The sequence below is a fragment of the Diadema setosum genome, chromosome 2 (genome assembly GCF_964275005.1).
Source record: "Diadema setosum chromosome 2, eeDiaSeto1, whole genome shotgun sequence".
NCBI lineage: Eukaryota > Metazoa > Echinodermata > Echinoidea > Diadematoida > Diadematidae > Diadema > Diadema setosum.
The window spans coordinates 36926327-36948350 of record NC_092686.1 but is presented as its reverse complement, the minus strand read 5'-3'; positions in this window follow the sequence as shown (position 1 = coordinate 36948350).

The window sequence follows — 22024 nt, the reverse complement described above, 5'->3', positions numbered from 1 at the left end:
CCTGTACTGAGACCATCCTCCCATCTCTTTCGTTTGTAACCACGGAGTGTAAACAGCGCCAAACCAGGCCCGTAGCCAGGATTTTTCAAGGGGGGGTGCGGTCACTAAAAAAAACGGACCTTCGGTACCAATACCAATGATGACACACACACACACAAACACACACACACACACACACACACACACAATTATATATATATATATATATATATATATATATATATATATATATATATATATATATACATATATATATTCTTTGGACGACCGAACTACAAAAGTTGTATAAGAATTTGCGCGCGAAGCGCGCCGCAAATTGTGAATTTTGACTGTTTTAATGACGTTTTAAAGTCTCGAGGAAATTTGTATTTTTGTCTGTTGCATGCAATCGCGTTACGGTATTTCACGATCTAGGAAATAGTAAAAACTCATTTTGCCAGGAAGTTGCAAAGTTTAATTGTGTTCGAGACTCTGCGCGCGTAGCGCGCCGCAAAATTGAGAATAGTGATTTTCCTGGTGTTGTTTTAACTTTTATTTTTTCTATTGTATACCCGCGTTAGCAGGCCTGAAGCCAGGATTTTTAAAGGAAGGGGGGATTGCGTTAATTAACAAAACGGTCCTTTGATACTGTCCCGGGAGGGGTAGCGACAATTAAAAGGTGGACACCATGCTCATACATGGACTTTCAAAATGGCCCCTAAACGAGTAATGATCATATTATGATTTTTTCGGGCCTTAAAAACAAGTATTCCTTAAATGTTTCCTGCACCCTAAAGAAGTACTTCATCATGATTGAACAATATACCATTTTCCCAAATTTCGGCCGTTTTGATACCCTTTGATTATATACGCTCGTACATCACACTTTCCATCTAATCCGTGAGAAAAATCGACCCCTATTACGCGTTTTCTTTAGCGAGTATGGTCACGGTGTCCACCTTTCAGTTGGAGTTTTCCATCCCATTGGATGCTGTTTGGAAGATGAAACATTCACTTTACTATACAGTATATCAGCCGTTGGTATGCGAGTTTGTCAAAAACGAAAATAAATTTTGCCTCCTTGTGGTAGGATATTTCCAGCATTTCCGAACTTTCAAATAATCATTTTAGATTTAATAATATTAAAGGTAGTAGATCCGATTCGCAAACATCTCCAATATCAGTCAAATGTCATATTAACCATCATGCTAAGAAGGTTTTCTTTGTAAAATTTGGAGGTCAGTGAAATTCAAAAATTAAACATCCGTTAGCCATTGGAAGAAGTTGAGTGCAAATTCAGACCTCAGGCTTAGTGCTCAGATGTTTTCCTATTTGATTTGATCTGTCTTACTGCACACACTAAGATACATACTGGAATGGTTATTTCTTATTTATTAAATTATAGTAGCATATTCGGTTACTAGCTGTCTCTAGGCATTTTCGAATTTGGGCTGCAAAGAGATCCACTACCTTTAAGTTAGAAGAGAGATAAGTAAATAATGCTAAAATAAACAAACAAAAAAGAATGAGTTTCTTTTGTAATACTATCTGACATACTTTTTACTTTACCATTTTACTTCGTAGCTCAGCACTTTCCATTCTCTCTCATACCCTCTTACCCATTGCATTTAAATGAAATACAACTGAAATCAGTTTGCGTGCCTGCATAATACTCTTTGGAAATTATAAGTGAAAATGTTCTTAGGTTTTGGCTCACTTTGAAATGAGAACCAATAGAACTGTCACAACATGAGAAAATGTATAAGTAATAATCAACAGTACATTTCCGAATTTGGCCTGCAAAGAAATCCGCTACCTGTAAGTTAGAAAAGAGATTAGTAAATAATGATAAAATAAACAACAAAAAAGAATGAGTTTCTACCGCCGTTTATCCAGAACAGAGCCTGAAACGGTGCAGGCTCAAGAAATCGTTTGTACTAATACGTCTTGAAGTACTGTGTGATACTGTTGACTCAGACTTCTACAAAGCTGTAAGTGAGAATTTTAACCCAATCCGGCTCATTACCTGTGTTTTTTATGAAAAATATGAATAAAGAATGTAAATTAAATAACGACGCGTCACAATGCAGTCTAACGCTCTCACAATGTTATCATACATAGGGTTTTTCCCTGACTGTTTTTACTCCGGAGCTCTTGCAATATTCAGGCTTTTGTAATACTATCTGACAAACTTTTTACTTTACCATTTTACTTCATAGCTCAGCATTCTCTCTCATTCCCTCTTACCCATTACATTTAAATGAAATACAACTAAATTGAGTTTGCGTGCCTGCATAATACTCTTTGGAAATTATAAGTGAGAATGTTCTTAGGTTTTGGCTCACTTCAAAATGAGAACCAATCGAACTGTCACAACATGAGAAAATGTATAACTAATAGAGAACTGGAGTAAGACAGGCCTTTCATTTTGTTTTGTCTCTCCTGATCGTTCGTAAGAAATGCTAATTCATGACCACCATTTCACGATTTGATTGGAGCATGCATTCATAATGAAAAATAGTTGACATAATAATCTATCCCCAGGCATTATCATGCCAACATGTACTTATATATACATGTACTATATCTTTGTGAGACGTAGATATAAAATGTCTCAGGTTTTCGATTATAGTAATTTCGAGGAAATTTCTTTAATTTTTATCATATATGTAAACTTGAGGCTATTAGATTTTCATCCACTTACCTCTGTTCCTGTGAAAAAATGCAAGTGTCAACCTCAATGTCATCCACGAATCGCACGTACTCGGGCGGCCAGTGGAAAAAAAAAAACACCGGTCACACGCGCCAAGGGCCATGGCATCCAGTGCCAATATGATAATAGCTCGCACAAATTGATACATAACATTTGTGTTTGTGTGCATGGGGACGATCCGATGGTTCATACAACAAAAGGGTTTCGTACAATTATTTTTAACATTGTTAAACGTACTCTTCCACATTTACGTAGCATATAATGTGTCTTTATATTTATTTGGATTGTTATCTTGAGAATTGCTAAAAACCGTTATTATGAAAAAGTGGACCTTTCAGAATTTGGGGGGGGGGGGGGGTGCGTACGCACCCGACGCACCCCCCTGGCTACGGGCCTGCAAACTATAAAACTTGCTAAAATGGAAAGTGCCGCGGAACGTTTTTCGAGGAGGGGGAAGGCTGGACTTTGACAAGGGGTGTAGAGTAAGGAGATCAAACTCATTTGTTTTTTTCTAGATTTTTTTTTCTATAGTTGCTAAAATATAGGGACGGTTTATGCTCAAGCAATAAACGGACTTGTAAAGCGAGAGTATGATCAGGAGACACAATAATAACGCATCTAGTCAAACATATAGGAGGGGGGAGGCTGGACTTTGACAAGGGGTGTAAGGAGATCAAACTCACTTGTTTTTTCTAGATTTTTTTTTTCTACAGTTGCTAAAATATAGGGACGGTTTTATGCTCAAGCAATAAACGGACTTGTAAAGCGAGCGTATGATCAGGAGACACAATAATAACGCATCTAGTCAAACAAGCATAATCCTCATCAGTATCGTATAGGGGCCTACATGATACAGACGTGATATCACTCCTAACCATATGTCTGTTTGGTTGTTTGGTTGCTTTTTTGTGGTTAGGAATTATATCAAATTTACATAAAAACGTAATTAGTACGAAACTTCAGGATTCTACAAATTTCTTATTTCCGATGATTCGTGATTCTGATGATGAAAACACAAAGCGCATACCGTTTGTTTGATATTCAATCCATTCAAGTCAACTTGAGCTTTTGCATTGTATTAATTTTTACGTTTGATTTTTCGTGTAGGGATTAGGCCTATGGGGATTCGTAGCAGGGCCGGCGCTACGTTTTTAAAAGTGAAGGGGCCCAGTTTATGGGAACAGGGACGCCAGTGATGGAGACATTTTGGATGACAGATAAGTGTGTTATCCAGCTCAGACAAGTACGACAAAGGGCATTTTTCTTCCGGTCTTAATCGGCTGACAAGCAAACACAAAAACAAAAGACGAAAAAAAAAAAAAAAAAGGTCTGCATTTTCCTCCTGGCACTTCCGGGTTTAGCAAAAAACAACCCCCCCCCCCCAAAAAAAAAAAAGCAAAACAAAATTAATAAATAGAAACAAAATAGTTAAAAAAACTCTGTGGATACTACCTTACCAAAATCGGCTGACAAGCTTCACAGTTTTTGATGCCACTCCTCTAACAACATCGGCTGCTGACAAGCAAAGATTAAAAAAAAAAGGCAAACCATACATTTTTAATAAAAAGACGGGGCAACTATGGAAAGACGCTATATATGTATTCCTTTGTGTTACTGAGAAAAAAAAAATATGTGCGGGGGGGGGGGGAGGTAACAAGTTGCAATAGAATAAGATTTTTCCCCATTAATCAGTTGGAAGATTTCCTTGGATTCTAGATTTGGCCAACCCCCAGCGAAAAAATACTCATAAACTCAAGTCATTTTCATCTGATGAAACAATTAAGTTTTCGAAACCATGGAAAAGAAAAAGCATGCCACTATTGTTTGAATTGTATTACACTGTAGTTTAATCTAATTTAGTTCATTTCAGTTCAGTTCAGTTCAATTTATTCCATACGTCCACATTAAGTTCTCGATGGCATTACAATCGCCTTGACATTGGTACAACCCCACAACAAAATTAATAAGAATATATCCTACAGAGGTGCACAACCACGTGTTAAGATTGCACATTACATCGAATAAGGTACGTACATAGATTGGAACATCACAAAATGCTAATGGTCATACTTTGTTACGAACGTATCCCGAAGGAGTAACAGAACGATTGGACCTACATAAAAGCTATCATAGCTTGTAAAACTGCAGGGTCCCCACACTCATGGGAGTGAAAAGCGAGATTGATATTGTTTAAAAATTAATGTTAAAGAAGAAATAACGCAGGTACTTTAAAGTGATAGGTCTATATAGGGACCTACTCTCTCAATGACAGGTTTGTGTTTGACCTTTGTTGTGAAATCAAACTGATGCAAATTTTCTCCATTCCTTCATTAACATTTAATTTGATTTGGCATGGTTTCATTTGTGTTTGCTTGTTTATTTGTTGTTCTTCTCGATAAAGTATGAAAATAAAACAATAAAAACAAAACAGTGTAGCAATTAAAACTAAAGATCATTGTGATAGTGATCCTTATACCATTCAATTTTGTATACGATAAAGCCAAGTATCAGGTTAAACTGATCATAGATATGAAAACGGGAGAATAAAAAGTACCATGCAGAGACCGACATCATAAGCGGAGCTTGATGCGGGGCTTGATCCCATCGGAAAACAACATAAAGGAAAAACAACGACTAATTGAATTTGCTATAAAAATTATACGTAATTTCTTATACGTTTATGTGGCAAAGGTGTGATATGATTTCATTGGCGTTTGTTTGTTTGTTTGTTTGTTTGTTTTTCTTCTCTATAAAGTATGAAAAGAAAACAATATAAATAAAACAGTGTAGCAATTAACACTAATTATCATAATAAGTACATAATGCTGTATTTTGTTTTTACGTTATATATTATAATTATTTTCCCCGATTTGATGCGCTTAGAAACATCAGTATTAAGCGCTGTATAAATGTTATTCATTATCATTATCATTATCATAAAGATCATTGTGATAGTGATCCTTACCATTCAATTTTGTATACGATAAAACTAAGTATCAGGCTATACAAACTTATAATAGATATGAAAACGGGAGAATAAAAAGTACCATGCAGAGACCGGCATCATAAGCGGAGCTTGATGCGGGGCTTGATCCGATCGGAAAAGAACATAAAGGAAAAACAAACATTAATTGAATTTGCTATAAAAAATTATACGTAATTTCTTATACGTTTATGTTGCAAAGATGTGATATGATTTCTTTGTTTGTTTGTTTGTTTGTTTTTCTTCTCGATAAAGTATGAAAATAAAACAAAAACAAAACAGTGTAGCAATTAACACTAAAGATCACTGTGATAGTGATCCTTACCATTCAATTTTGTATACGATAAAGTTAAGTATCAGGTTATACAAACTAATAATAGATATGAAAACGGGAGAATGAAAATACCAGAGACCGACCTCAGAAGCGGAGCTTGATGCGGGGCTTGAACCGATCAGAAAACAACATAAAGGGAAACAAACATGCTGGAAAATATACGTAATTTCTTATATGGCAAAAATTTGCATTCTCTCTTCTGGATTGAGCAGAGGATACATACAAAACGACAAGCTTGTTCAACTTCAATATCTCACATAATATTTCAGAACAATATTATCTGGTCATAGTTTACATCTCACAACAACAGTCAACATATCGGGGGGGGGGGGGGTATTGTGCATGACATCGTGTTGTTTTCTTTCACAGAGGACTAGACCTCGATCATTGCAACGGATACTGAAACATTTTATGCAGGATTGGCATTGTGTACGTGGGGGTCTGAACTTTGACCTCCCCCTTATTGCTCGGTACCCCTTTTATAGCAACAATAGACAAAATAGCACAAACAACGAGAACACATCAACGGAAACGCACAGTACAACCTGTGTGTTCATTTTGTATATATGCTTAAAACATTGGCGACTATCTTGCATTTGGGTCTTTCTGCGCAATGATAATAATACAGCTGTATTCTTGCAATTATGTTTTCATTGTTTTAAACAGATGATAGCCTTTTCATTTCTTTCAAACTTGTAGCAGATACAGGTAAAGTAAAAACAAGAACCTCCAAAAGTGACTAAAGTTTAGTCGTTCTAATATCAGGTCAACAAGTGGTGTATATGTGGGTTAATGTACATCAATATGTTACAACCATATTAACCTTGAATGGTAATAACTGTGCGTGGCGTGTATTCAAGTTTATTCATCATCATCAATGCCAGGCGTTAAATTTGCCCTGTGAATTGCCTAAAATTGTTTGGTTAATGACATAAAAGAGGGAGAGAAATTCAGGGAGAGAGAAAAAAAAGAGACAACAACAACAAAACAGCCAGAAAATCACACCATGAAGCAGAGATACAATGGAACTCAATATTGAGTGATCGGCCATGTGCCAGAAAACAAAATCATGTGACTCTTGGTCGCCATGACAACTGTGTATACCCAGGTCTGTACAGTACAACCAGTATAGGTGATGAAGGTAGTATTTTATCGTTGTAGAATAATACTTTGATAATATCACTTTTCGCAATGATCGACGATAAATCATACTTCGTATCTGTCGACGATCAGTGTCTTGCAACCAATCAGCTTGATCCGGACAGGGCTTGTTTTTCCCCTGCCTGCTCCCATCCCCTCCCGACAATTCACAGTCCCCACGCCCCATGCAAGCACCATGTTATCGACTAACGTCTTGGGATCAAAAGGTGATGCTGTTATCCCTCCCATGGAGTCTGCAATCGACTTCCATTCACTCTGTTCGCTCGCCCTGCTCCATTTACTACTCCATTAACCCCCTTATACCATTATATGGAATCGCACCAGACGGGGACCAGTGCGCATATACAGAAGTCACGGAATAATATCCGAGTTTACGGGGTACCATGAGTGGTATTGTTTGTTAGGCAGACAGGGCGGAAATATCGCGTCACCATCGCGAAGTTGTATCTGAAGGAAACATGTCAGTTTGATATGATTACCTACGCGAATTTCTCTGTATTGTCGCGAAGTTCACTTCATAGACGTTTTCTCAACAAGCAAGTGGCAGATGTAGCGCTTTGCAACGTTGGCACTTGGATTTGTAGACACAAACAACATTCTGTGATTCAGTCTATTTGAGATCGGCACGAGTGCACATGGGAGAACATGGATCGAATCGACTGAACTGTAGAATTCCTGATCGAATTCGTTCGGAACGTTATTGCAACAAACTCTAGGAGGCCAGGACTGACAAATAGAAGGAAGTGTCGATCCCCCTCCTCCTCCCCTCCCCATCACATAATTTCTCAGGTATAGGGTTTGTGGATGTAATATCGAGTATCATGCTCAGCGTCTGTCGTTTGTTTTGGCGCGGATGCCACTATGATCACGTCGTCTGCGTGGTCATGCCCCATCCCTTATAGACGGTAACCATGGGCGATAATCCCGGCTTGCCTCCCCTCCTCCCCCGCCCGGGGTCCGGGGGTGGATCCGTGGCAATCAGTCGCTACCAGCCATCACTATTTTGCGGGGACCAAGGGGAAAGCATGTCCATCATAGGCCAGGATATATTTGCGGCTCCGGAGCTGCCGGAAATAGTCGGTAAGATTTTGAAACACATTTCTCATCTCGAAGAAAAGTTTGACGTTTTTCATTCGGTCTCACAACATTCCGGCTGCACCACACAACATCTGTACCATCTCAAGTTGCCTGCCTATCACAATACAAGCACGCCTGCAATATACCTTCGATGCTTACGAAAGCCTTGGTTGTCCTGTGCAAAGTGTCTAAGAATTGCAGAATCTGGCAGAAAAAGACTTACAGTGAAGGACTTCAAAATGTGATCAGCCTTTCAGCCTTTCTTCCCATGCACTTCATTCACTATATGATTGTCTTTATCCTCTATTCTGCCTTTCTATTTATGTTTCTTGATCTCTTTTTCTTTTCTTTTTTATCTTCAGATAATTATATTTACAAATACATCTTCAGGACAAAACGTTAACGGTTCTGATTCCACACCACAAACTCGATATGAATCCAATTATCAGCAGCACACCACACATAGAGGCCTACATGGGCATTATTTTACCTTAAACTCAACATTAACATTATATTCACTTTGCTTATAAGCCGCATTGTACCATGTATAGACTCAATTCTATTCTGAGAAATACGAAAAACTTCAGTGCAATGAACATAGAAAATGAGTGTATCTTAGCCTTGATGCCACCCCGAAGAAGCTACGACGCGCAATGTGTATAAACTGGTATACAGGTAGACAACAGCGATATACTTTCGTTTTCCCTATAGATTCAAAGTATGTTTATTGTCACGGCCCCTGCAAAGTAAACCATCATGAAAGTGACAATGCAATAATTTACTGTATTGTGCTTATAAATGATTAAGTTTATTAATTTTGTATGAACACTAAAGATCTTCCTTAGAAAATGTTATTTTGGCCAAAAATCGGTGTTATTGTACAATGTATTTTCGTTTGTTTAGCCTAGATAAACTATGTGTTCTTTTAAGAACAAAAGTTGCAGAAATAAGTTGAAATTGAAATTGAAATTGAAATTGAATTGAATTGAATTCAGTTCAATTCAATTCAAAATTTATTTCGTATTTCAACAGAAGGCAAACGAGTAAGGTATTCAGATAACATGACGATGCAGTGAAATCAACTGCAAATATCGTTTTGTAATAACAAATATGCTTGTCATAATAATGACAGGTATAAGTTTAAGAAATATTCAGGGACAAAAAAAAAAGAAAAAAAGGAGGGACCCACGCTGAAAACCAGTGCTGTAATGTGTGGGTCCTTCTGAAGAAATCTGAATAAATGGACGAGGGATGATTTACGTATCGATATATGTTTGTAACTCCAACTCAAGAAAGCGAATTCAGGGCAGGTTACACTTGATCTATTGAAATTAAGACTAAACTGATTACTTTTTATCTTTTATTCGTAGAGCTGCTAACGAGGGGGATTCCGAGTCGCACGACAATCGCTGACATGATCGGATTGTGTCGTACGACAGTACAGGACATCGAGAGACTCCCTGCCATACACCCATCCGTCATGGTAATTTTTTATATGATATATAACCCTCCTTTTTTTTTTTTTTTTTGCAAAGTGATTTTTATTGTTTCGTTGGTTGGTTATTTTTCACCGTTTTACAATGAATGGCACTATGTCGTGTTGCGTTGCTTTCTTTGGTTTTTCTTTCCTTAGGAGGAGTGATCACTTCAAAATGGCAACCCTATGTAGTTTGTCAACGTAATGGGTGTAGAGCGTAATGGATGGCAGGCAAGCAAAGGATCCAATATTTATGACAAATAAACAACAACGTATGCAAAGTTTACAAAGGAGAATGGTGAACCTAACTTGAAGTTTACTAGGCTCATGAGGTCTATTAGAGAATATGTAACAGGTGTGTAAGTTATTAGCCATTCTCGGTGAAAAGCAGTTGCCAAGATAACGCTAGACATCCAACGAGCGCTTCAAGAAGTTTCGCCTCTAAACCCGGAGGGGAGGGGGATGAAGATTCGTCTGTAGATCCAATATAGATGCGATACTGTATTTTCCATTTCCACTATTTTTTTTAATCTACATTATCATGAAAAAAGAACCTGGTTGATTGGGTCTGGTTTAATTAATCACCACCATATTTTCTCCAGGTGCAGTGACAAATAAGAAACAAGACATGATCCAAACAAACTAAAAGATACAAAGTAGTTTATAGGAAGAGTCAATTCCAATAAACATCAGTGACCGTAGAAATCATTGTCGCCATAAAATAACATACTATTAGCAAAGTAGTAAAAGTGCATATTACTGTGATCATGTATATATCTATGATGGAGAAGAAATAATAAAGGAGGCTGCTATAAAAAAAAAAAGAGCTTGATTATTATGACAGCCCCAACAGAAGACAACATTCAAATGAGAAGTCATCAAAACATCCAGCTTTTCATAATGAATGGACTATAAGAAGGAGTTAGTGAGTAATACATAATGAAATGCCGCAAGATGGACTTTCAATGAATGCGATGACACATATAAAGAAAAACGAGCATACGAGGATATAGGTCGATCTGTGGGGCTTACTTAATAAAAAAAAAGGCTCAATTATTCCTATAAATAAACTAATTTGCTGCTAAATCTTTTTTCTATTGAAAAATTTTGATATCAAACATCACGTTCTGAGCGTATCAAATGCATACTCATCGAATGCATACTTAAACGTGACGAAAGAGAATTTGGTTTTTGTCGCTTGAAATGGGTATTTTGATATTTTGATAATTTTTATTTTTGCTGTTGATTATAAAGTAATTCGATTCAAAGATGGTGATCATGTTATACCACAAATCTTTAATTGAGGGAGGTTTTCCTGAACACGAGAGGCAAACGAACTGTCGAAGAATTTAGGACGTAGTGAGACACACTGGTCGCTGCATGTAATTTCAATTTTCTACCCTACTTTTCAATTAAACTTTACACCTATAACTCATCAATTGCATTAGGTAAGACCATGGCGAAAGATGAATTGGTTATTGCCACTTGAAATGCATAAAGTATGGTCACTAACCCAAGTCCGGTGAATATTGACAGCATTGTCAAAACAGCGGTTGACATTTCAAGTTTTAAGATGCACTTACCTAAACGATTAATACATAGTTATTGAAGACCTGAACGAAATCGTCGGAATTGAGTGATTTGTCACTTCCTTTGATCTCAGTTTTGGATGATTTTATAGGAATGTTATCTGGATATCGCACGGCAAAAGAAATCGGATTTGCATACAAATAGAACTGATACCGTGCTTATTTTTTCCCCCGGGAAATGATTTAATTTTTTTTTTTTTTTTTTGAGGGGGGGGGGGGGGACTATATCTCGTGTATAATTTTTACCATCTTTTCCAGGAGTATAAGAGTCACCATAACAGCTTGAATCAGAAATGAAATGCAACAACATTTGAACACATGATTCTTCCGAGATTGACATTGTAATGTTTTAAAGCAATCGTAAATTCATTCATCAACGGGAGTAACAGGTTAAAGTCTGCGTGATTGTGTCAATATAATGATTCACTATCAGGCAGATTTACGATTCCCAGAGGAGGGTTTCTGTATAATGAGAATCTATAATCCATGTCATGCTCATGATGGCCACGCAACTAAAGTTACTGTAATACGCCATGTAGAGTTTCATGTTATGATTGCCATTTGTTTGAATACATAAACCAGCAATACCGCATGTTAAAAATGGTTATGTTCATCGCCTAATCAATGATCCCATTTGGAGAAGGCAATAGCGTGTCCGACTTCAAGTGGATTTGTACAGCAGGGTATAGTAGGCAGATATATCGATAATTTCGCAAACATAGCTTTGTTCGTTGCGACGGGCCTCTGTCCCGAACACAAAGGCAATGTGCTGTCATGTTTAGATTGAAGGTGTCACGTGAGTATCTCTTGGGCCAGCCCATTGACACCTCGTACAGATTTCATCGATCCTTACTGACCGCTTGGAAATCATAGCTAACGGCGCGTGAAGGACCCGCGCTCGTATAGAATGCACAATGATGAAAGGGGGTTTGGCAGCACAAGATTATACTCGTGTTGCAAGGGTTTGCTTTAGAAGCCGTTGAGAGAGTCCTGTTTTGGTAGATTCCGCAGCAGCTAATTTGACATTGGGGAGAACGATTGATGTTGTTCACGTGTTTACGGATCGTGTAATTTGAGACCAGTCTAACCGCCAAGATACAGCTCAGGGTTAATGACTGCGTGGACATTCTATGCGTATTATGCAATGCATCATATTTGCCTGACAATAGAAGAGACTCAGAGAAGTTAAGAAAGTATAAAAAGTGACTTATTTCGTGGAAAACATTATCCTTTGAAGAAATCTAGGTCCCAACAAAATAAAGATGCGATCATATGGTCTAACAGTGTTATCTTCAGTAGATGTATACAAGTAACGATATTGAGAGGATGATTAACATCACATCATCCTTTATTAATAGTATTCTCGCCTCCGTCAAGGAGGTTATGCTTTTATCAGCGTTTGTTGGTCTGTTTGTCTGTCTGTTTGTAAGATAATCCCAAAAAAAAAAGAAGTTACGAACGGATTTGGATAATGTTTTCAGAAAAGGTTGAAAAAGTCGCTAATGACACAAGGAACAGATGACTGAATTTTGGTTGTGATCCGGATAACCGTCTTTATCTAAGAATTTTTCCTTTTTTGGAATTTTTTAGGTGGAAATGAGGTCTGCGCTCTCCGAATGCAGTTTTAATTCATTATTATCACTATACTCATAATGTTTGTAATATCTTAATTATTATCATTGTAATTGTAATTATCATTATTAGTGTTATTATCATCTATCATTAATATTGTTATTGTTGTTATCATTCGCATACTTTTGCTATTGTTATCATTATTATCATCATTTTCGTCATCATCGTCATCAAGAAGAAAACAATGCATACCCTGCTATTCAGGAAGTGGATTGTTTCTTAGATTCGATCTGTTGCTCATGTTCCCCAACACAATATAAGACCTTTCACGCGAAACCTGTGAATTCCACATGATATCTATCGTAGACATGCCTATGAATGAATGAATGATGCACAACTGATTTGCAAATTGCCCTACATCGAAAAAATCATGGACGTAATACGTACTCCTGATCTCCGGACAGGCGTCATCTCTACTTGACCACCGAGCTTCCGCCCGACAGCAAGTGTTGGTTCTAATCCTTATAGCATGCAGCGGGCACTGCGTAATTATTCAAGAATGGAAGAATGATGCACAGTCTGACCTAATTTCAAGCAATTCATCATTAATATTCTCGCAATACCAGCTGTAATGAATTGCCATAAACAAACCTGTAACACTAGTTTCTTTTCCGCATAACAGGTGAACATTTTGACTAGGCTCTACTTGCACCTTTCTTGTTATTGATAACGGGTCAACCTACCCAAATCTGAATCAGAAATTAACTGTCACAGAAAATCGTCTTTGCCGATAAAATTCTTCACGAAAATGAGACAAATGTCGCGTAAGCAAAAACACAAACACAAACAAAACAAAACAAAACAAAACAAAACAAAACACTGGATACTCCCGACTGTCAGGGAAAGCACACACTTTTGGATCGCCAAATCAAAATATAAAGTGGAGTGACATTTCATACTCGAATATTTTTATATGACCATACCTTTGAGATGTATAGGATTAGTCAATCTCATTCTGTCTTGTCTGCAGCAAGAGGAAGACTGTCTGTTATGTAGCCTAACTACTTACCGGATAATATTGTCAGATTTGATGACTCTTGTTACTTGGCAGAGTCTTACATAATAAGCAACTTGGAAATCTTGGCGTGAAGATATTACAAACGTCCTAGATGAATTGTCTAAATCTATTCAAATTTTGCATCACGTCGTCCCGAACTCGCCATGAAACTTGTGAGACGAAGGCTCCCATCGATAATCAGTCTCGCAGACAATCTAGGTTTCTGTGACAGTTAATCCCGCGTTATTGTGTCTAGTCAAAGGACTGCAAATCGATCCGATTCTCCCATCGCCATTACAAACCGTCCAAGCCCTTTGATAACTCGGCCAGGGCGCATTCAGTGGAGCGATCGATCACAATTATTCATGGTTCACTATCGAATTTTCCCTTTCTCGGACAGGCGATACGTTCTCTTTCCCTCTCTCTCTCGAGGGCCTATCGTTTACCCATGAGTAGTTAGTCGATGTAGCACTTGAACAGAACTTGCAAGTATTCTTCCCAGTGCAAACGTTGCTTCAACCTATCACGTGTGAGTGGAATTGAGATTGATTTTGCCTCTGGCAATGGTTGGGTTAAAGGGACCAAAGACAGCTGAAACAACTACACCATGGGGAAAAAATTCAAATAAAAAGGGACAACAATAAACTCCCCGCCAAAAAAAAAAAAACCCAACAACAACAACACAAGCAAAGACCAAACAACCTGCAAAAATGTAACGAGGTGATTTGACAACGTCGACAATGTCCCTCTTGGCACCTAATCTTGTTAATATCCTGACACAGCTTTGGTTGAAAAGTGGGGTAGTCATCATCTGAGATGACGTGCGGCCTTGCTCAAAATAATGTCATTATCGCTAAAGATTTTTTTTTTTACTGATAAGGTTTTATCAAAATATCGTGCAAGATATCTATCCCTGACAACCAGGAAGATAGTTCAAGGTTTGTCCTACATAGCACCAACTAATGCTTGCAAAGGATAGTCACCAGGAACGAAATATGAACCCAGAAGCTCTTTACCAGGTCTTGAGGAGAATGATATTGCATTATTTATAAATACGAATAACTGGTCTATATTGCTATCACATGGTCATCGCTTTGTTGCTATGTCCAGTGCAATTCATGTTTTTCACGATAAAAAATATCAGAAACAAGATTAGTAAAACAAACGGATGTTGTGGATGAATGAATGACGGAATATTATATAAAATAAAAAACAATATCATTTATAAACACACATTATGTAGCCCTATGTCATTATTATCATTATTTTGAACATTATCATCATCATCATAATTGTTGCTATTAACATCATCATCATTGTTGTTATTATCTTTGCGATTATCATCATCATTATTATGTTTATTTTATGTATATGCGTGTGTATAACGCTTTTCAGTTAAAGGTTTTCTATTTCAAGGCAAGACATTCCGCTCAAAAGCACACACGCACGGGCGCGCACTCCATACCATTGTATGTACATGTGATGTCGGTTATCTAGATATTTTATTACGCCAATTTCCAATGGTTAGATGCAGTGTCGAATACGTTTGATAGTGAGGCTCAGTTAAAGTACTACTCCAAGAAATCTGCCCACAATTCATCTTCAGACTTACATTTTCTTTTTTTCGTCACCTTAATGACCCCAATTTCCATTTTTTTCACCTTTCCAGAGTTCACGCGGCGAGCAAAACACCAGATACATGTCGTTCGTGTCTCCCCCACCAATAGAAACTCGTCCCCCAAGGGGTAGGGTGAAATACCCTAGAAAGGTAAGGAATAAATCCCTATGCTCCCAAGTCCCCGATGAAGTGATGTGTGAATCTTATCTTTTTAAACTGTCTCTCCCCTTTGCTCATCTTCCGCCTTCTTTATTCGTAAAGATTCTTGCTTTTTCCTGTAGCTAATATTGTCATTATTCGTATACCATTTAATATTATCATCGTTGTTATAAGTACTGAGTAGTCTAGTTGTAGTGGTAAAAGTAGTGTAAGTATTATTATTAGTAGTAATATTATCATTATTATTATCAAATTATTACCATTATTATTGTTATTATTATTATTATTATTATTATTATTATTATTATTATTATTATTATCATCATCATCATCATCATCATCAACAGTACTGGTAGTAGTTTTAGTAGTAGTGGTGGTGGTAGTAGTAGTAGTAGTAGTAGTAGTAGTAGTGGTAGTAGTAGTAGTAGTAGTAGTAGTAGTAGTAGTAGCAGTAGTAGTAGTAGTAGTAGTAGTAGTAGTATAGTGCTCCGATACTATTATCATTATTTCAATCATGACTATGGTTCATAGTGGAATCAGCATTGATGTAATTTTTTTTATATTCCAGATTTAAGAAACCCTTCCGGAAGATGGAAAATACACCTGCTACTAAAGAGAAACTCTTCACAAACATTCCCTTTCGACCAATAGTGCACCCAAGAATTTTTCGGACAATGTATCAGTGATTTATAGTGTAGATTCTTCATTCATTTCTCTCAGTGAGTGTGTAAGCTATATCTCTTGGTACACGTACTGCGGCAATATTATTTCAGTTGTTTTTATCAGTGAGGAACATTTTTCTTCGCGAGCAAAAGTTCCGGTTCTTGATGACTGCAAGTGTAAACACGGTGTTAGGTGGTCCGTCACCGTCGACGGGGTGGTGTGGATTGTATTCAGTTGCTATGGTATCCGCCTCCAGCGGGGGTGAAAGTCTTCTCCCCCGGTGGAGTACAGGGGGGCAGAGTCTCGGTTGCCATGGTTGCGTAAATGGGAACAATCATGGCGTTCACCATGTTGGGGGCATGGATGAGAAATTAGGACCTTTTGTTTGGGCACGATGCCTGAAAACCGTGACAGATATTATAACACTTCTTTCTCTCCCTATCTCTCCCTCTCTCGCCCTCTTAAAAACAAAACAAAACAAAACAAAACAAAACAAAACAAACTTGATTATTCAGAGGGTAGAAATTCTCAACGGTCTTGTCTTTTTACCTTTCTACGCGGAGCAAAAACCAAACAAATTGCTCGGAGAAATTTTCTATTGCTGAGCAAAATGTATATGATGTAATTGATATGTGTGCTTGTTTATGTGTTTGGGAATGTGGCCAAATACGTGTACATTTAAACCGTAGTTCGCCTCACTTTTTGAACGCATATACACATAGACTTCAATGCCATTATGCCACGAATAATTAATCATGTAGCATATACGAGAAATAAAAAAAAATCCACTGAATTATTTCCACTACGATAGTATTGGACTAAAGCTATACTAAAGCTGAAAATTTCCACAAAATTGGGGTCCGTTTTGATTGTGGCATTATTATACTTGCATCAAACTGGTGATGAGGCCAAGTAATATGTAATTGGAGTTATATGGATCTGCTCAGAAGAGCAAAAGAAAGTTTCTTGTTTCAAGGGACTCAATATAAACAAGGCTATCTGTATATACCAACTGTCAACTGTTCTCCCCGTTTTGTCTAACCAACAGCTCCTTGGTCCAGAAGAGTGTTACAAATGCCAGTTGAGGACCGAGCATTCCAACTGTGAGAAGGTGAGCTAGAAAAATTTCTTTTTTTTTTGTTTTTATAACGGAAAGGCATCTAGTAATATTTCATTGCAATGTACGTAATATTTAGAAAAGCAGCACCATACGATCGGTCGTTGTTGCAGTCAGTGAGCAAATATGGTGGTCATCACGGTCACCCAAAACGAAAGACTTCATAGTTTTCCCAAGTGATATTGAGAACCATGTCCCGAAACCTCATACCTTGAGAAATCTTTGGTGTGTTTGGTAAATTTTGGACGAGCTGAAAAACGGTTATTGCAATGATAACAGTAATCGGTTACAGTGTTATAGTGACAAAGTTGATAGTAATATCTCATAACATTAGTGGCTATAATCAATTGATATGAATTTTTGATGATCCTTTCCATGACAACAATAATGTGTATACTATGATTTCTTTCAAAACAGCATAAATTTCTAAGAATAGGAGGTGGCTATCGTCATAGCTATGCTTACATCAAGCAAATCATGGATGCTATCGCCAAGGTAAGATACAAATATATTTTGCAAGTTATCTTATCTTATTGTTGTTTATCTTATTTACTTATCTAATCATGTTTTATATTTAGATTGACAATCGTAATGCAAATTACCTATAAAATGTTTGACATTATTAATATATCTTTACATCATCTATCGTTCAGTCTGATTTTATTCAGAAATGGGTAGTTGAATGCTTTTCAGTTGTAAACATTCGAATTATCTCACCTGAATAATAGTCTTGAGATGAAAGCGGATTAGGATGAGTTATAAACCGAGGTATCAGGAACTAAAATTCAGACTGGAGTAGGGTCTGCAGTTATAAGAGAAAAATGACTCCTTTCTCTGCAATGATTATGTGTAGGCAATGAGATGTGATTTATAAAAATAAACAATACCTAAATTAACTCTTCCCCCCCCCCCCCAGGAACAATACGACATCGCCCGTGTAGAATTCCTGAAGCAGGAGCAAATCAGGATTGAGGAGCAACGGAAGATTGAGCAAGAGAAAAGTAAGCCTATCAATTAATTTTTAGACCTGTCTCACAGCTTCCTTCCCTGTCTTGTGTCTAGTAAAGAGTGCCTGCCCCTAAGTTTTTTTTTCTTGTTTTTTTTAGTTTTTTTTTTTTTTTGGAGGGGGGAGCTTTGCGCCTTAATCATTTTTATGTACGTCGTATCTCGATGGCCTGTGTGGTAACATTGCTCATCTAAAAACAACAGAACACATATCATTAGTTCATAGTTTCTTAAATCGTAATATATTATTTCGTAACCAATGGTAACAGGTGGAGGCAGCCCAACACTCCAACGAAATTTAAAAAAAAAGTTTGTTAAAACAACAACAACAAACTTTTAGATATATATTTCATAGAATCTCTGATATCAGATCATCACTATTTATTCTGTTTGAATTTTAAAAAAAAAAGATAGATAAAGATGAAAGGATGTAAACCATCACGTGAAGTGACACGGACTATTACATACATAGCTGATGCGGGGTCTACAAATTCAATCATGGAATTTCTGGCCAGATGTATGTCCGATTATGTACATGATGACGGATCAATCACATTAAGGTGCCTAACACAGGAAGTGATTGTACTCTAGAGGAGCCCAAGCGACGTTACAATACAAACTTATTTGCAGAGAAGTGAGGAATACTTGAGTTTGAAATAATGCTTGGATTCAGAATCCTTGCCCCTGCATCATTTCCCTCATTTATGTAATTTCAAATATACAAAAAAAAAAAGACCTCGATGTCTTCCATCATTATTTGCAAAAGCAATTCAAGCATGATATATAGTTTCTTTTTTTACGTCAATAACAAGAGGTTGAATACAAAAAAGGTAACTCCACGTCGATAAGGTAGCCTTAAATGCCTCCATCCGTATTTATTTTTTACCCTCTCACCTGGTCCAGACAAGGTGAAGCGTCGGGTTAAGGTCTTCCTTCGCACCAAGAGCGGTAACGTGATCACCCGCTACCAGTTCTTCGACGAGGACGACTACCGGGAGATGAAGAGCGACAAGGCCTTGGCCAGGAAGATGCTCGGTCTCGACGACGCCGATTCGCTGGAAGACTTCGTCGCCTCCAAGGACGACTACATGCTGGACGAACACGGCGAGATGGTCAAAGGTCAGAAACACTGTGGAGGTTTTTATAGCCTTTTAAAATACTGTATACTCAACATAAAGCACTGAAACTATAACGTGATCCTCAGTGACAAGTTTTGGGTTTTTTTGTTTGTTTGTTTTTTTTTAACTCGAAGATTCCTTCGGGAAGAAGTTTTCAAAAAATCAGAACACTCATCATGATATGTGTTCAAGACACTACGAAGAGTTGGTGTATCTTTTTATCGTAATCTTTAAAAATCGTTTTCTTGACTTCCATTTTCGCAATTCATTTTCGGATATTTAAGGCGCTTCTAATTGAGGACATCTAATTGTTCTGATGGTTGATCTGATGGTTCTTATTGCACATTTATCAACATGATACCGAAAATACGTTTGAACAGATATGAAAAGAGAAACATGTCTTTGATCCCTATCTCCTTTTTTAAATGATAAAAAGCCGTCTTGACACAGTTTAATGTCTCGTAAATAGCATTAAACTAATCATACTTAACTTTTCCCCATTACGAGTGACATTCATAGTTCACTGATGATTTTCGAATCCATCTTGGATGCAGCAAAAAAGAAAAAGCGGAAGAAGAAGGGAAGACACAAAAGTCGGGATCGAGATGAAGAAACCGAAGAGGAGTCTGCAGACGAGGTGTTTGACAGCGATGGTGATCAAGATCGAAGGCGACATCGACGTGAAAAGAAAAGACGATCGAAACGACACAGGAGGTAAATGTCATAGCAAAGTTCTTTTGAATTCGTCTAATCAAAAAACAATCTAAGAAATCTTAAAAAAAGTATAGCATGTTAAAAGTAGCAATTAGTCCCAACGTGAAAACAGTTCAAGGTTGCAAAAACGATGTTGCCTTCAATATATTAATGATTTGTAGAGCTCTTCTATAAGAGTGATTTGTTTTTTGTTTTGTTTTGTTTTGTTTTTTGCCACAGTTTACGCGAGAAATTCATAGTGATGATGAGAAACGTTCCTCAAATTTCTGAGAACGATCTACAATTCGGTGTAATAGGTTGATGAGAAACACGTAAATTTTTGTGATGTTTCATTGTCTGCTTCACCAGGAGTCGAGAACGAAGCAGTGATGGTGTGTCCGAGAGCGGCGTTGGTGCCAGCATCGTCGGTGACGATCGCGATTCTCGCAGTGAGAAGTCTAAGAGACGCCGTCGTCGTCATCATCATGGTTCCGACGAGGGTAATGACGTGGACGATGACGTCGACGGGAGGAGATCCGTTCAGTCTTACATAAGTGAGAATGGAACGCACCACGAGGCGATCAGGCACAGGGAGAAGAAGAGACACAGACGACGAGATGACAGCCGCGAAGGTACAATCACTTGAGAAATTTATCAGTAGTGAAGGAATTACGAAGGATGACTCTGAACGATCGTTGTACACATGATTGAAATACTAAGAGTGGTGTCAGGTGATTTGTCACGTGACAGCTGTAGAGCGAAAAAACTTTCCATCGCAAGTATAAAGGATTACTGTTTTTGTTTAGTGTTCTTGCCCTGCAAAGAATTATATTGTCTATAGTCATGATCATTATATGCGCCTAACCATTACCTCTCAAGAAATTGTTTGATTGAAGGGTCCATCTTTCCCACTTTATTGTCTTCCTGGAAGATCGAAGTCGCCATCATCGAAGAAAACGGAGAGATGATGGCGAGAACGCTGAAGGTGGTGAGAGTCGCCTGTCCGATTCCGCAAGTGACGAAGGGGAGGATGGTCACGGCCACCATAGAGATCGACGTCGACATCGACACCGTAAGTATTTCCCTCTCATATGCATGACTAGGAGTAGCACATCCCAACGGTCAACAAAATAAAGAGTTGGTTTAACCTTCATCGCTATCTTGTAAGGAATTCAAGCTAATGCATAGAGGATCATAATATATGGTCAAATAGACTCCGAGCACGATTAGATTCTTCCTGTTTGATTTGTCTGAAAAATGATATAGAAATAATATAGAAATGATAATTCCACCCATCGTAGATAAGTATCTAGGTATATCTCATGACTTATGCACGCAATAATTGAACGTTACGCGTTTTCAAATGAGCAATTCAATACTTTCTAAATACAATGTACCGTGTAAAACCAGGAAATGACAGACGGCACGGCCGACGTCGAGACGTGAGCGGTGACGACGGGTCCGACGCTCGGGGCTACGATAGCAAAGACGACGCTGACAGCATTGATAGAGGTCATAGGACGAGGAGGGATAGACGGAGACATCGACGTCACGGCAGAAGCGATCACGACGGCGATGAAGACGGCGAACGTCGGAGGCACCGGCGTGGATCGATGAGTAGAAGAAGTCACAGAAATCATCGTGGTCGAGAGCGCAAGGACGATGACGGGTTAGTAATTGAATGTTCGATGTCAACGAACACAATAATA